Raw genomic sequence first — 14,503 nt, forward strand, 5'->3', positions numbered from 1 at the left:
TGTTTTCATTACCCCTGATTAAAACTCTTTCACAGCCAGGATTTTCAAGTTACCTTAAAACACAGTGTCTTTGAAAAGTGTTTAACTCCCAAACCCATTAAGAGATTTTGGTGTTTTTTTTTTTTTATTAAAGTATTTATTACCCAGCGGGCATTTAACAACCTGGATTCAATGACCAGCAATGGGTCATAATAATAATTGAAAGAAACATCGAATCTGCCTCGGAAAGGCGAGACTGGCCTCTAGTCTATCCTAGACTTCTCCTTTCTTAGATTGGGAGGTGGACTAGTTTTCAGGGCTTTGTTTGCCTCTTTGTTTCCTTTTAAGACTTAAGGAAGAAAATTCTGGCAAGCTTCTTAGAGATGTATGATGCCGTGAGACTGAGTTAATTTGACAGTCTGTTAATTTTGTTCTTCAGCTGTAACATACATGAACCACTGCTTCATGCTTTGTAACACAAACAGCAGGCTGACATCAACTTCGTTTTTGTTTCTTTTCTGAGAATCAATTATTTTATGAGAAAAGGGAAGAAAATTTCACCTTTTTTGACAGCTTAAAAAAAAATAAACAAACAGACTTCGGTATCCCACCCTGTGAATTTTGCTACAATGTCCTATTTCCATTTAAGTTGCAAGTTCAAACATAGACCTGATGTACAGAACTCTTAAATATCCGAAATGTTCTGAGTTGGGTTTGTTTTTTTTTACAAGAGAAATGAATAAAACAGACACACAATAAATCAGTATTTCTGATAAAAATGCTACTCTGCTTACTATATTTTCCATTACCTCTTCTAATCTTTTCATTTACAAATTGAATTCCCTCCTTTCTCAAAACAGATTCAGGATTTCAGACTAAAACCCTGTAGTTATACTACTGTCCACAGTAGGCTCACAATGTATGTTTCACTTAGTTTTTATTATCACCCCTGAAAAATCTACCCACTCTTTTTCACTGGTGATCAGTGATGATGTTAGGATTTCTTATACTCTTGGTATTCCAGTAAGAAGACTACACTCCTTTCTAACTAACTTGCTGACTTTTCTGCATCACCGAAGTGCCCTCAGTTCAGTTCAGTTGCTCAGTCGTGTCCGACTCTTTTCGACCCCATGAATTGCAGCACTCCAGGCCTCCCTGTCCATCACCAACTCCAGGAGTTTACACAAACTCACACCCATCGAGTCAGTGATGCCATCCAGCCATCTCATCCTCTGGCGTCCCCTTCTCCTCCTGCCCCCAATCCCTCCCAGCATCAGAGTCTTTTCCAATGAGTCAACTCTTCGCATGAGGTGGCCAAAGTACTGGAGTTTCAGCTTCAGCATCAGTCCTTCCAAAGAAATCCCAGGGCTGATCTCCTTCAAAATGGACTGGTTGGATCTCCTTGAAGTCCAAAGGGACTCTCAAGAGTCCTCTCCAACACCACAGTTCAAAAGCATCAATTCTTCGGCACTCAGCTTTCTTCACAGTCCAACTCTCACATCCATATGACCACAGGAAAAACCATAGCCTTGACTAGACGAACCTTTGTTGGCAAAGTAATGTCTCTGCTTTTGAATATGCTATCTAGGTTGGTCATAACTTTCCTTCCAAGGAGTAAGCGTCTTTTAAGTCATGGCTGCAGTCACCATCTGCAGTGATTTTGGAGCCCCCCAAAATAAAGTCTGACACTGTTTCCACTGTTTACTCATCTATTTCCCACGAAGTGGTGGGACCGGATGCCATGATCTTCGTTTTCTGAATGTTGAGCTTTAAGCCAACTTTTTAACTCTCCTCTTTCACTTTCATCAAGAGGCTTTTGAGTTCCTCTTCACTTTCTGCCATAAGGGTGGTGTCATCTGCATATCTGAGGTTATTGATATTTCTCCCAGCAATCTTGATTCCAGCTTGTGCTTCTTCCAGCCCAGCGTTTCTCATGATGTACTCTGCATAGAAGTTAAATAAGCAGGGTGACAATATACAGCTTTGACGTACTCCTTTTCCTATTTGGAACCAGTCTGTTGTTCCATGTCCAGTTCTAACTGTCGCTTCCTGACCTGCATACAAATTTCTCAAGAGGCAGATCAGGTGGTCTGGTATTCCCATCTCTTTCAGAATTTTCCACAGTTGATTGTGATCCACACAGTCAAAGGCTTTGGCATAGTCAATAAAGCAGAAATAGATGTTTTTCTGGAACTAGGCCCTTCCTATTAAGTTTAAAATAAAGAGGTACTCAACCTGTACTCGGAGAAGGCAATGGCACCCACTCCAGTACTCTTGCCTGGAGAATCCCATGGATGGAGGAGCCTGGTGGGCTACAGTCCATAGGGTCACTAAGAGTCGAACACGACTGAGCGACCTCATTTTCACTTTTCACTTTCATGCATTGGAGAAGGAAATGGCAACCCACTCCAGTGTTCTTGCCTGGAGACTCCCAGGGACAGAGGAGCCTGTTGGGCTGCCACCTATGGGGTCGCACAGAGTCGGACACGACTGATGCAACTTAGCAGCAGCAGCAACCTGTACTAGTGCATGAAAATATCAAAACATCATTTCTGACTGATCATCAATTGATTCCAATGCTACCTTTTGAGACTAGGAAAAAAATAGTTGGAAAATAAGCATTTCTTATAACTGAAAAATAGATCTGCAATATGTTCTCACAAGGCAAAGGAAAAAAAAAGTCTAGAAGGCATCAAATCACTTCCAGGTGGTTAAAATGAGAGTGTTCATTCTTTCAAGGGAATCACATAATTAATGGAAAGAGTTCATATCTGCTACAAAGGCATTGAAAATATTCTCAGTTCCCAATTTATTTTGCAAAAACTGAAATATTTCTTCCCAGTATTTGTTCAAACACCATAAAGTGACCTGGTGATTTACCTTCTACTAAAATGTTAACCAGTATAGATGATCTCAATGGAATAAACTATAAGAAATTTTCAAAATTTCCAAACTATCCACCATAATAAGCACTTAAATTTTGGCCCATGAATCATAGGCATTTAGCCCTGTTATTCTCCACATACTGCCCATCTCCTTTTGACAGCCTTTTCATGATTAATCATTATCTCCTCCCTCTGGTGTATTATTTGTACATTTACAAAATCAGAATAGCAGAACACAACGCCTAATAGTTCTTTGGGGTTTTGCTACTGCTCTTTTTCCTTAACTAAAATACAGCCTTCCTGAAAGCATAGTACATGCATACTAAGTTGCTTCAGGCATGTCTGACTCTTTGCAACCCCAAGGAATGTAGCCCACCAAGCTCTTCTGTCCAAGGGATTCTCCAGGCAAGAATACGGGAGTGGGTTGCCATGCCTTTCTCCAGGGGATCTTCCTGATCCAGGGATCGAACCCCAGCTCCTGCACTGCAGGTGGATTCTTTACCAATGAGCCACTGGGGAAGCCCTGAAAGCATAGTGCCTGCCTTTAAATTCTTTTCTAATACTCCAGTCATTAACCAAAAGAAGGTCCCCTGCATGAGTGACACTTGCCTTAACAGAACTACTCAGCCCTACGGTTCATCTCAGGAAGTTCTGCGCCTTATGGATGGCTTTAAGAATTCTGCTTTTCTTAGGGATCTTCTAGTTGGAAGTAGGAGAAAAGTCTCACATTGACTTACACAAAAAAATATTTACTGTTCCTTTAAATGAAAGGTCACACTAAGAAGGAACCTGAGAGATTCTTTATTCAGGACTCAGATGATATCAGCAGTGTTCTTTGCTTCTCTCCCTGCAGTGGGTCCTGCAACTTCAGGCTCCTCTTATCTTTACACACAATCCAGAGCCAGAGCGAAAGTGAAACAAAAGCTCCAACAGGAGCCTGGATTGAGTCTTCGTAGCTGAGATTGGCCAGGTCAGTGGTTCTGACTGGCTTAGCTTGGGTAAGGAGAGCAGGGTGGAGGCAACTCCAACCCAAAGCTTCTGGGCCAGGAGGGGAGGCAGAATGGCCTCCGGGCAAAACTGTGGTGGGGGAACATGGACACAGTGGAACAAAACCAACCCATAGCCACTTGTGGGACTGCATCCACTTCTGCCTTTCAGGTAATTTGCTATTATTTTCCTTAGCAATAAATTTTGTCAGAATAGTAACCCTGTGTGGGGTCCATAGTGTGGCAATTATGTTCCCTAATGGCAAACACATTCCACAGGACTATTAAATGAAATTCTTATTTTTTTTCCTTCTAGAAATGATTTCCAGATTTGTATGATATAAAATAACAGATATACTAATGATGCACTCAGACTTCCCCTGTCCTTTAGTATGCTCTTCTCAAGATCTCAATATAACAAAATCATGTGGTTTTCATTCATTATCTGTCTTTTAACATATGAAAAACTATAACACCATAGATAAATACTTTCTATCAATTTATGAAGTCTAATTTTTGTATTAATCATCTGCAATTCTTAATAGGGTCCTAAAAGATCTCCCTGAGTTAACAGGTCTTGACTCATGATTTTAGCTATTTTTACCACATCTAACATGGCACTAAAAGCTCCCCATGGCAAGAGGGAACGTGTTAAAAGTCTGTGGTTAATGCCTCTCCCTTGTTCCCCGATGCCTTCCCTAAGAGGCCAGTTCCTTTTAGCGCTTTCAGGCCAGGCAACTGTGTTCACCAGTGTCACTGCCTTTTTCTCCTTTGTAAACACTTGAGAAACAAGTCAAATGTCATTCTATCATTTCCGCTCCTTCTTGCTTCCCTTTAAATACTTTGGAAGAAAATTATTTTTCCAAAACTGTATTTGGATTTATTCATCCAGTAAAACTGTATCTTTGCATATTGTGGAATAGTTTTTAAGCAATGCCAAGGATTTTTTAGTTTCGTTTTTGCTTATTTGGCTTTTTTTTTTTTTTTTTTGCCTCTTGTCCATTTCATCCCACATTTATTCCTTTTCATAAAGTTGACTTTTTTCCATTCAAACTTCTGTCAGATTTTTATCTGTCCTATCTTCTTTCCCTGAAGGCATCTTGAAAGTGAAAGTGAAGTCTCTCAGTCATGTCCGACTCTTTGTGATCCCACAACCCGACCAGGCTCCTCCGTCCATGGGATTTTCCACACAAGAGTACTGGAGTGGGTTGCCATTTCCTTCTCCAGGGTATCTTCCCAACCCAGGGATCAAACCCAGGTCTCCCGCATTGCAAACAGGCACTTACCTTCTTAAAGATGCCTTCTCCAAACAGCTGTTCAAAGGACTAGGATACTGCTTAAACCTAAAATCACCATCCTAAAATTATTTCTGTTTTATTATCCCCTTGTCAAAAATGAAAACTGAAAGAAGTCATAAAATATTGTTAAACTTATTAACATTTTGTATTTACATATACAAACACCATAAATCCCAAAATAGTCAGGTGAAGTCCTGGATATTTTTACCTATTGATTTTAATTAAATTTAAGTTGTCAGGATTGCAAGTAAGAGAGAAAGGAGAAATAGATGGGGGGAAAAAAAAAAAAAAAACCACGAGCAAGCTTTTTATCCCAGCTCTTGGGGGAAAAAACTAATAAGCCACCTCCACGGTGAATTTCTAGTGAATCATTAACCAGGGATTTGTTGCCTTGGTTACTGAGCCAGGTAGAGATTTCAGAAAAAAAGCAATGTGACCTATGAGCTCAGGAAACTGAAGAAGTGAAATTTCTGCATGATGATATTTGCAGTTTCTACAGAAAGAAATGAAAAGAGTAAAAAATGTATGTTAAAATGGAAAAAGGATATCTTGAGTTCTGTCCCAATGTCAAGACATTTACACACACACACACTTAATCATAGCATCTCAGTGTTAGTTTGCTAACAAGATTTTATAACAGACCAGTTCCAATATATGAGACGACTCCTATCCTAGAAAACAGAATACTGTGCTCATCAGGGGTCACTGGACATGGGCTTTTCCATTGAGTTATAGTTCTACGATTCATTACATTATACTGTATCAAAATAAAAATCACAAGAATATTCCTACCAGCCCCAAAACCGAAAGGAAAAACTAGAGTCAGAATTTGAAGGCATGACTTCAAGTAGTAAACCTTTACCTTTAGTACAAAACTCAGGTTCACACTCAAGACACCAGTGGTTTTCTAAGTAACGCCTGCCCAGTGATGGGAGAGACCATTGTACCCATAATAGTTCATTTTGTTCCATTTCTCTGGAGAACTCTGGATCCTACCGGATCCAAGCCCTACATCTTATTTTTTTGGTGCCAATTCTCCAAGCCAGTCCAGTTTATACTAAAACCAAGACCTGAGGATCGGAAGTAAAAGGCTGGCAAAGTCACAGCTGCCCTTTAAAGAGAATAGGGCATCTAAATAAGAAAACATAAGAACCTTAAATTCTGTCAGTGGCTAGTGATAAACAGGCAGCATGGCACGGCCGGTAGGTCAGAGGCTCTGGGGTCAGCTGGCTGGGATTTGTATTCTAGCTGCACCGCTCACTGACTGGGGGGCCTTGAAAGTGAAACGAAACTCAATTTCCTGTCAGCTACGCAATGGGAATAATCACACCGACCCCAGAAGACTGATTGTTATCAAAATTCAGGGAGATAATACAGCCAAAGCTTCCAGCTCAATAAAAATTAGTATCGTTCTTTCCTCCTATTTCCCATCTGCACCCCTCTTACTTTTCATTTAAAAAGTAAATTTCCTGAAATATTTAAACTTGAGATTCTAAAATTGAGAACATTTTCCATTCACATCTTTAAGTGATACTTTTTCTAAGTGCAATATTACTAGGGCTTTCTTGGTCTGGAACCCTTCAACACACATAAACAAATAAATACCTTAAAGCAAAGCTGAAAACAAACGTTAAAAGGGTAGACTTAAGGTTCAGATTGAGGTGTAAATTCCTAAAACACGCACATCATTTAATTTGTGCCCACACTGGAATGTGGTCACTGAGTGTTCCCACCTGGTCTTACAGCCTCAGACAGGAGGTATTCATGATTAAGATATATTCTCAATCATAAATTACTCTGTGTTTACAATCTTCCCATCATCCTGTATCTGCAGTTGCAGGATTTCTTTCACCATCATTTATTCAGTTTGGGAAATACTTAAAGTTCTCTGTTCAAGCTTAGCACTGGACTAAGGTAAATGAGATGAATAGTCGGCATCTGCAATTTATCACAAATTCAACAGAAGATGCTGAGATTTGCTTTATTCCCAATCAGGCTTTATTTAGACTTACCTTTTTATGACCATAATGGGCTTTCTGCCTTTATTTCCTGTCAAAGTTCTTAGATGCTTATTACTTGATATTTATTTATCCTTCACCTTTCAGAGGCAGCCAAATCCTAAGATGTTTAAATATATGGTACAGATTTTGAATTTTTTAGGGCTCAATTTTAGTTAGAATTATCTTGCCAGTGGCAAAACAAAATGGCAGAAATACCACTGGGGCTTTGAATCATCTGCTTAGTAAAACTTTCTTTTTCTTACTTCCTTCATGATTCAAATATTACCTTATATTTCATATACAAGAGATGATTTTTAAATATTAGCCAATAAGATTATGTATTTAATAATGATATATGAAGGTACCCATTTTACAAAGAACATTTTTACTTTATGATTCCCTATATTTTCCTGTAGAAGTCTGTTACATGAACATGGACCTTTGGCCTGCTGCTGCTGCTGCTGCTGCTGCTAAGTCGCTTCAGTCGTGTTTTACTCTATGCGACCCCATAGACGGCAGCCCACCAGGCTCCCCCGTCCCTGGGATTCTCCAGGCAAGAACACTGGAGTGGGTTGCCATTTCCTTCTCCAATGCATGAAAGTGAAAAGTGAAAGTGACGTCGCTCAGTTGTGTCTGACTCTTCGCGACCCCATGGACTGCAGCCTACCAGGCTCCTCCATCCATGGGATTTTCCAGGCAAGAGTACTGGAGTGGGGTGCCACTGCCTTCTCCGGACCTTTGGCCTATTTAATGTCAAATATTGGGGTAGATATAACAAAAAGTATAAAGTGGTTTCTGCTTTCAAGGGGTTGATAGTCTCCCAGAAATGAGACGCATATAAACAAATCATTATTGTATCAGTTTGTCAAAGGTTCCATGGAAAGACAGCCTGGGGCAGGATGAACTCTGAAGGTTTATTTGCAGTGCATGATCCCCAGGAAGCAAGAGTAAGGAAAACTGTAAGTATAGCTGGGAAGATGGGGAGCGAGGCAACGGGACACATCACTGGGCTGGCAACTGCTTCTCAAAGAATCCTGAAAAGATGCAGCGGGCCACTGGTAGTGCATTTTCTCAGCTACTCGGATGTCTGCACGACACACTCTGTGTAGAGAGAGAAGCCTGTGGGAAAGAAGGAGGACCTTCCTACCTGGCTGCCCCCTGCCGGTTTCCACTGGTTGACTTTGATGCAATACAGAATCGATTCCGTGCCAAGCAGTTTGCACCATCAAGCCCTTAGGCAGACCCTGGGAAGCCAGAGGCAGGCATGCAGCTGGCTGATCTGCCACCATGGTAGGTAAAGCAGAGCTCACAGAGAAAGATTTGGGAGGTAGATGAGCCCAAGAGACTCTGGAAAAGCAATCAGGTACAAACAGAATGCAATAAAGCCAGGTAAAAATGTTAGGGAAACTCAGACAAGGAGCCACTGAGGAAGGCTGAGGTGACTGTGGCTGGAATAGTGAACTGATGGAATTACATTTTTGATGAGAAGAGTATATGCATATTATGTATGCATAGTAGAAGATAGTGTACTGGTTCTTAGAATGGTCCACATTGTTCGATCTAAGTCTTTAAATCTGTATCAGTGTGTTGGCTACTGTTCTCTAACAAGAAATCTCAGCTCCACTAGGGGCAGTGGGCTTAACAAAGGATGTGGTTCAGAGGAGAAACCAATAAGCCCATTTACTGCCCATTCAAACACGTTAGAAGATTTAGCGTCAGCTTCCAAAGGCTGAAATTGATAGCTGACCATCTTCTAAGACAGCTGGTGCCCACTCTATCAGGTCCTGCCTTTGTGACCTTTCTATCCTTTCCCAGATAAATTCCTCAGAAGGAAAAATAAGCAAAGTCAAATATAGAGGTGATAGCTAGCCTAAGATTTTTGGTTTTATGGTGCTTTGGTTTAATTAAAACTGTACCTTTTAGAATTCAGCCTCCATATAGGCTACTGCTGCTGATTCAATTTGTGGATCCATATAATCAGTCATTTTCTCATTTTATGGGTATTAAAGTATAAGTAGATGAGCAAAAAATTTAGATAACCAATGTTAATTTTATCAACTCAGCACAAATGGTTTCATTCTGTTCACCTATCTACATCTTCTCCATGAAAATACATGTCTTTTTCCATTTTTTAATGTAAGTTTTTATTTCTTCTCAGCAATACTGTACTTAGTAGGCATCTGTGCGCTTTGTACCGTTCTAAACATTATGTACTGTGCTGTGCTTATGCTCAGTCGTGTTTGACTCTCTGCAACCCAATGGACTGTAGCCCACCAGGCTCCTCTGTTTATGGGGATTCTCCAGGCAAGAATATTGGAGTGGGTTGCCATGCCCTCCTGCAGGGCATCTTTTCCCAACCCAGAGATTGAACCCTGGCCTCTCGCATTGCAGGCAGATTTCTTTACTGGCTGAGCCACCAGGGAAACCCTCTAAACATTATAAGTGGCTTCAGAAAATAAATCACCCCCTTTACAGAGTTTGCTGTTTGGTTAAGGAGACAATCCAGAGTCAGAATCTCAAGGATGGGAGCTACTATGGGGATTTGTTAAGGCCAAAACACACACCTGAAACACTAAATAAAGATAACAACCTCAGATAAAATAAAAATTTTTATAAGAGTTCAAAAAGAGAGAAATAAATATGTTTGAAAACTCGAAGATTGATGAGGAGGAGGTAGTAGATGATTGCAACCTGAAGAATTCCTAGACATTAAACAGATAAAGCAGAAGAAAAAAAAAATCCCAATTATAGGGAAAAAGTAGGAGCAAAGGAACATAGGTAGAAAGAAGCACAGCAAGTTCTCAGGGCAACAGGGTTGGGGGATAAGAAGTCCAGTAGTGCAGAGAGTTTGGCTCAGTGGTAAAGAATCTGCCTGTCAGTGCAGGAGACAAGGGTTCGATTTCTGAGTAGGGAAGATCCCCTGGAGAAGAAAAGGGCCCACTCTAGTATTCTGGCCTGGGAAATTTCATGGATGGAGAAGCCTGGAGGGCTTCAGTCCATGGGATCGCAAGAGAGTCAGACACAACAATCAGCAATTAACCAACAATAACAAGAGCGGAGGGTACTGGTTGGGGAGGAACAGGAAATAAAACTGGTAGGATGGCAGATGGGAAAATTTGAAATTCCAGGACACTGTGACATGGATTTTTAGACATACATTAAATCCTATAGCCTGACTCTGAAGCTAACTTTACTCAATCTTGCTAACCTTCCAGAAGTCCAAAATAGAATTACAAATGGTACAGTGAGTGGCTAGACCAGAACTAAGTGCCTGAAAACAGGAAAAGCCTGTGTTATCCCAATGAGACAGGATGAATCACTCTGTATAATCCAGAAGATGCACTCCAGTGTATTTAAAGTAGACCAAGAAGGATGATCTACACATTAAAAAAGCACAGATTTGTAATCAGCAGTCACCCCTTTTCCTCTCCAACCAAACACATGCACACATCATTTGAGAAAACAAAACAATACCATTTCTTAAGATGTGAAATGCTCCCTGTCTCATAGTAGGTGGAAAATTTCATCAGCCCTTCTTTGTATTTCTACAGCTTTTATTAATTAAGCATACAAACAAATTTTCTGTAACCTCAGCCTGAACTTTCATTATTTTCTTGAAATTTTTATTTTCTTTTGTCAGTTTAGTTCAGTCACTCAGTTGTGTCCAACTCTTTGCAACCCCATGGACTGCAGCACACCAGGCTCCCCTGTCCTTCTTGATCTCCTGGAGTTTGCTCAAATTCATGTCCACTGAGTCAGTGATGCCTTCCAACCATCTCATCCTCTGTCGCCCCCTTCTCCTTTCGCCTTCAATCTTTCCTAGCATCAGAGTCTTTTCCAATGAGTCACCTCTTCACTTCAAGTGGCCAAAGTATTGGAGTTTCAGCATCAGTCCTTCTAGTGAATATTCAGGGTTGATTTCCTTTAGGATTGACTGGTTTGATCTCCTTGCAGTCCAAGGGACTCTCAAGAGTCTTCACCAACACTATAGTTCAAAAACTTCAATTCTTCAGTGCTCAGCCTTCTTTATGGTCCAACTCTCACATCCATACATGACTACTGGAAAAACCATAGCTTTGACTATACAGACCTTTGTCAGCAAATTGATGTCTCTGCTTTTTAATACTCTGTGTAAGTTTGTCATAGCTTTCCTTCCAAGGAGAGGAAGTATATGAGAGCCATTCATTCACCTTACTCCTTGTTTCTTGCTTTCTTTATACTGCTTGTTTGCCAATTTGGTTGTAAACCCACACAAGCAGAAATGAATGCAGATCTCAACTATCATTCTTACTAGACTTCAAAACCGAACTTTACTGTGTGTTCTGTAACAAGTTCTGTTGGGTTTCTCAAAATTGCTTGCTATTTTTTGAACAATAATATCATTTCAATTATATAAATAGTTAGTATTTATTTCACCTGCAATATATCAAGCATTGAGCTAGAGAGTGGGAAAGCCAAAGATGAATAAAAAATAGACTCTCTGCCTTCAAGGAACTTGGAGTCTATTGGAGGAGACAGACAAATAAATAAATAAATGTGTTTCACAGTGATCTTCACTGAGGTCAGTGGGAACTCAAGAGGGGCATCTTGGCCAACCAGCAGAGAAAAGAAGGCCTGATGGAAGTGGAAAAGAACAGGAGAGATAAATTATCTTAAAGTCTTGCTAACAGAGGAGATTGTTGAAAAAAAAAATCTTTAGCATGGATAGTCAGAAGGAAATGAGGTGAAGCTATCCCAAAGGGGAGAGTACAAACCAAGGGGAAAAGGCAATAAACAGTGTGTTATGTCCAAGGAACCAGAAACAGTGTGCAGCCACTACAGCATAAAATGTGAGGCAGGGAGAGCGGAAGACGATGCTTCATATGGTCCATGATGGACTCTGAGGCGGATCCGTAGGGGATGTGGATCAGTGAAGGCTTCACGCCAATAAGCACCATATTTGTTACCCACTGAACAGTCTATCACCTGGGTAGAAGAGCTCCCTCAGTGACAGTTTACTAACAGGTCTTAATCCAGAGAAAAGAAGTCCTGTAGACACATTATCCAGCCCACGAGCTTGCGTGTTACGGTGGTCTCCTGGCCAAAAAAGTTCATGTTCTTTCCTGTGTATGTGTGTGCCAGGGAGATAGATTAATCTGTATCTAATAGTTTCTCGAAAACCACCTTCAGAAGAAAGTGCACAAATACCATTGTGAATTATGTGGCAAAGACAGCAATGAAACCTTAGCTTATACTATAATTCTGAGAGCATATAATTCCGGAAGCAGTGTATGGAAAGGCCTCTAAACACTATCACTCAGAGAACAGTGAGGTATAAATTGCTACTGAGACAGAAACCAGACCTGCTAACACAGTAATTACTGGAAGTCAGAATCTCCACAATTATCAGTACTCAGGGTCCACTCAGTTAAGGTGTCTAAAGATAGCAATCCCCTGAGGGGCTCTCTCAACTGAGGTACATGAGTCGGCCAGAAGTACTCATTGGGAATGACTCAACCCACACTCAAAGACAAAAAAAAAAAAAATACAAATATAAATAGCAAGGCAATAAGGTTCTGAAATTGACTTTCAGGTCCTCTGAAGACACAGGCAAGCACACGAGGCCGGCATGACTAACAGCAGAGCACCGGATGGTTCAGCAGGGACCATCGTCTTCCTGGATGGCCCCGGACGTGCTGGGCATCTCTGTGCTGTGCTGCCCTAGGGCTGGTGCCACTTCCTTTCAGTATGATCAGTCTTGGTATATGAAAATATTCATCATTCTTCTGCACCTGTTGATTTATACCGTTTCATACGAATATGCTTTGCAAAATGCTTGCAGTCTGCTTTACTCATTGTCTCTTGGAATAGCTTTTATTTGCCTACTGGCTTAGGCAGCTCTAACATGAACTTCACAGGCTGAAGTCTCTAACAGGTGTAGAACTCTAGAGTGCTGGGGCCAAGAGGAAGGTTTATCTGTTCCCTTGCCAGAAAGAGTCTCTATGGTGTTGGGGCTCCAGCTACAAATAAACCTACAGTGTATATGCCCTTGATACTTTCTACCTTAATCATTCTGTCTCCAAGAGTAAAAACTCAGAAGCGACATTGCATATACTATACTTGCTATGTTCGGCATTCTCAACTTTCTCCCCAGTGTGAAATATTTAACCTTGTTATCAAAAATTACTGTATTTTAAAAATATAACTGAGAAATCCAGATTTTAGAAACCACTGTCATGCTTTTCTGGGAAAAGAGACATAGTTCTACACTGTAGTTTTTATATATTTTATCATGGAACTCTATGCAGTCTGCCTCAATTTCTACGTCCCATCTTCATTCAGTTCAGTTCAGTTCAGTTCAGTCGCTCAGTCGTATCCGACTCTTTGCAACCCCATGAATTGCAGCACGCCAGGCCTCCCTGTCCATCACCAACTCCCGGAGTTCACTCAGACTCACGTCCATCGAGTCAGTGATGCCATCCAGCCATCTCATCCTCTGGTGTCCCCTTCTCCTCCTACCCCCAATCCCTCCCAGCATCAGAGTCTTTTCCAATGAGTCAACTCTTCGCAGGAGGTGGCCAAAGTACTGGAGTTTCAGCTTTAGCATCATTCCTTCCAAAGAAATCCCAGGGCTGATCTCCTTCAAAATGGACTGGTTGGATCTCCTTGCAGTCCAAAGGGACTCTCAAGAGTCCTCTCCAACACCACAGTTCAAAAGCATCAATTCTTCAGCGCTCAGCCTTCTTCACAGTCCAACTCTCACATCCATACATGACCACAGGAAAAACCATAGCCTTGACTAGATGGACCTTTGTTGGCAAAGTTATATCTCTGCTTTTCAATATGCTATCTAGGTTGGTCATAACTTTCCTTCCAAGGAGTAAGCATCTCTTAATTTCATGGCTGCAGTCACCATCTGTAGTGGTTTTGGAGCCCAGAAAAATAAAGTCTGACACTGATTCCACTGTTTCCCCATCTATTTCCCATGAAGTGATGGGACCAGATGCCATGATCTTCGTTTTCTGAATGTTGAGCTTTAAGCCAACTTTTTCACTCTCCACTTTCACTTTCATCAAGAGGCTTTTGAGTTCCTCTTCACTTTCTGCCATAAGGGTGGTGTCATCTGCATATCTCAGGTTATTGATATTTCTCCCGGCAATCTTGATTCCAGCTTATGCTTCTTTCAGTCCAGCATTTCTCATGATGTACTCTGCATATAAGTTAAATAAGCAGGGTGACAGTATACAGCCTTGATGTACTCCCTTTCCTATTTGGAAGCAGTCTGTTGTTCCATGTCCAGTTCTAACTGTTGCTTCCTGACCTGCATACAAATTTCTCAAGAGGCAGATCAGGTGGTCTGGTATTCCCATCTCTTT

General features: G+C 41.0%; 1 long non-coding RNA gene across 1 annotated transcript; it reads left to right on the forward strand.

The window, feature by feature from the left end:
• Positions 1–3,585: 3,585 nt before the first annotated feature.
• Positions 3,586–9,277, forward strand: LOC132343771 (uncharacterized). Its single transcript, XR_009492722.1, has 2 exons — positions 3,586–4,022; positions 7,565–9,277. It is a non-coding gene; the product is annotated as an uncharacterized lncRNA (long non-coding RNA).
• Positions 9,278–14,503: the final 5,226 nt, after the last annotated feature.

Source organism: Bos taurus, chromosome 24 (genome assembly GCF_002263795.3).
Source record: "Bos taurus isolate L1 Dominette 01449 registration number 42190680 breed Hereford chromosome 24, ARS-UCD2.0, whole genome shotgun sequence".
NCBI classification, from domain to species: Eukaryota; Metazoa; Chordata; class Mammalia; order Artiodactyla; family Bovidae; genus Bos; species Bos taurus.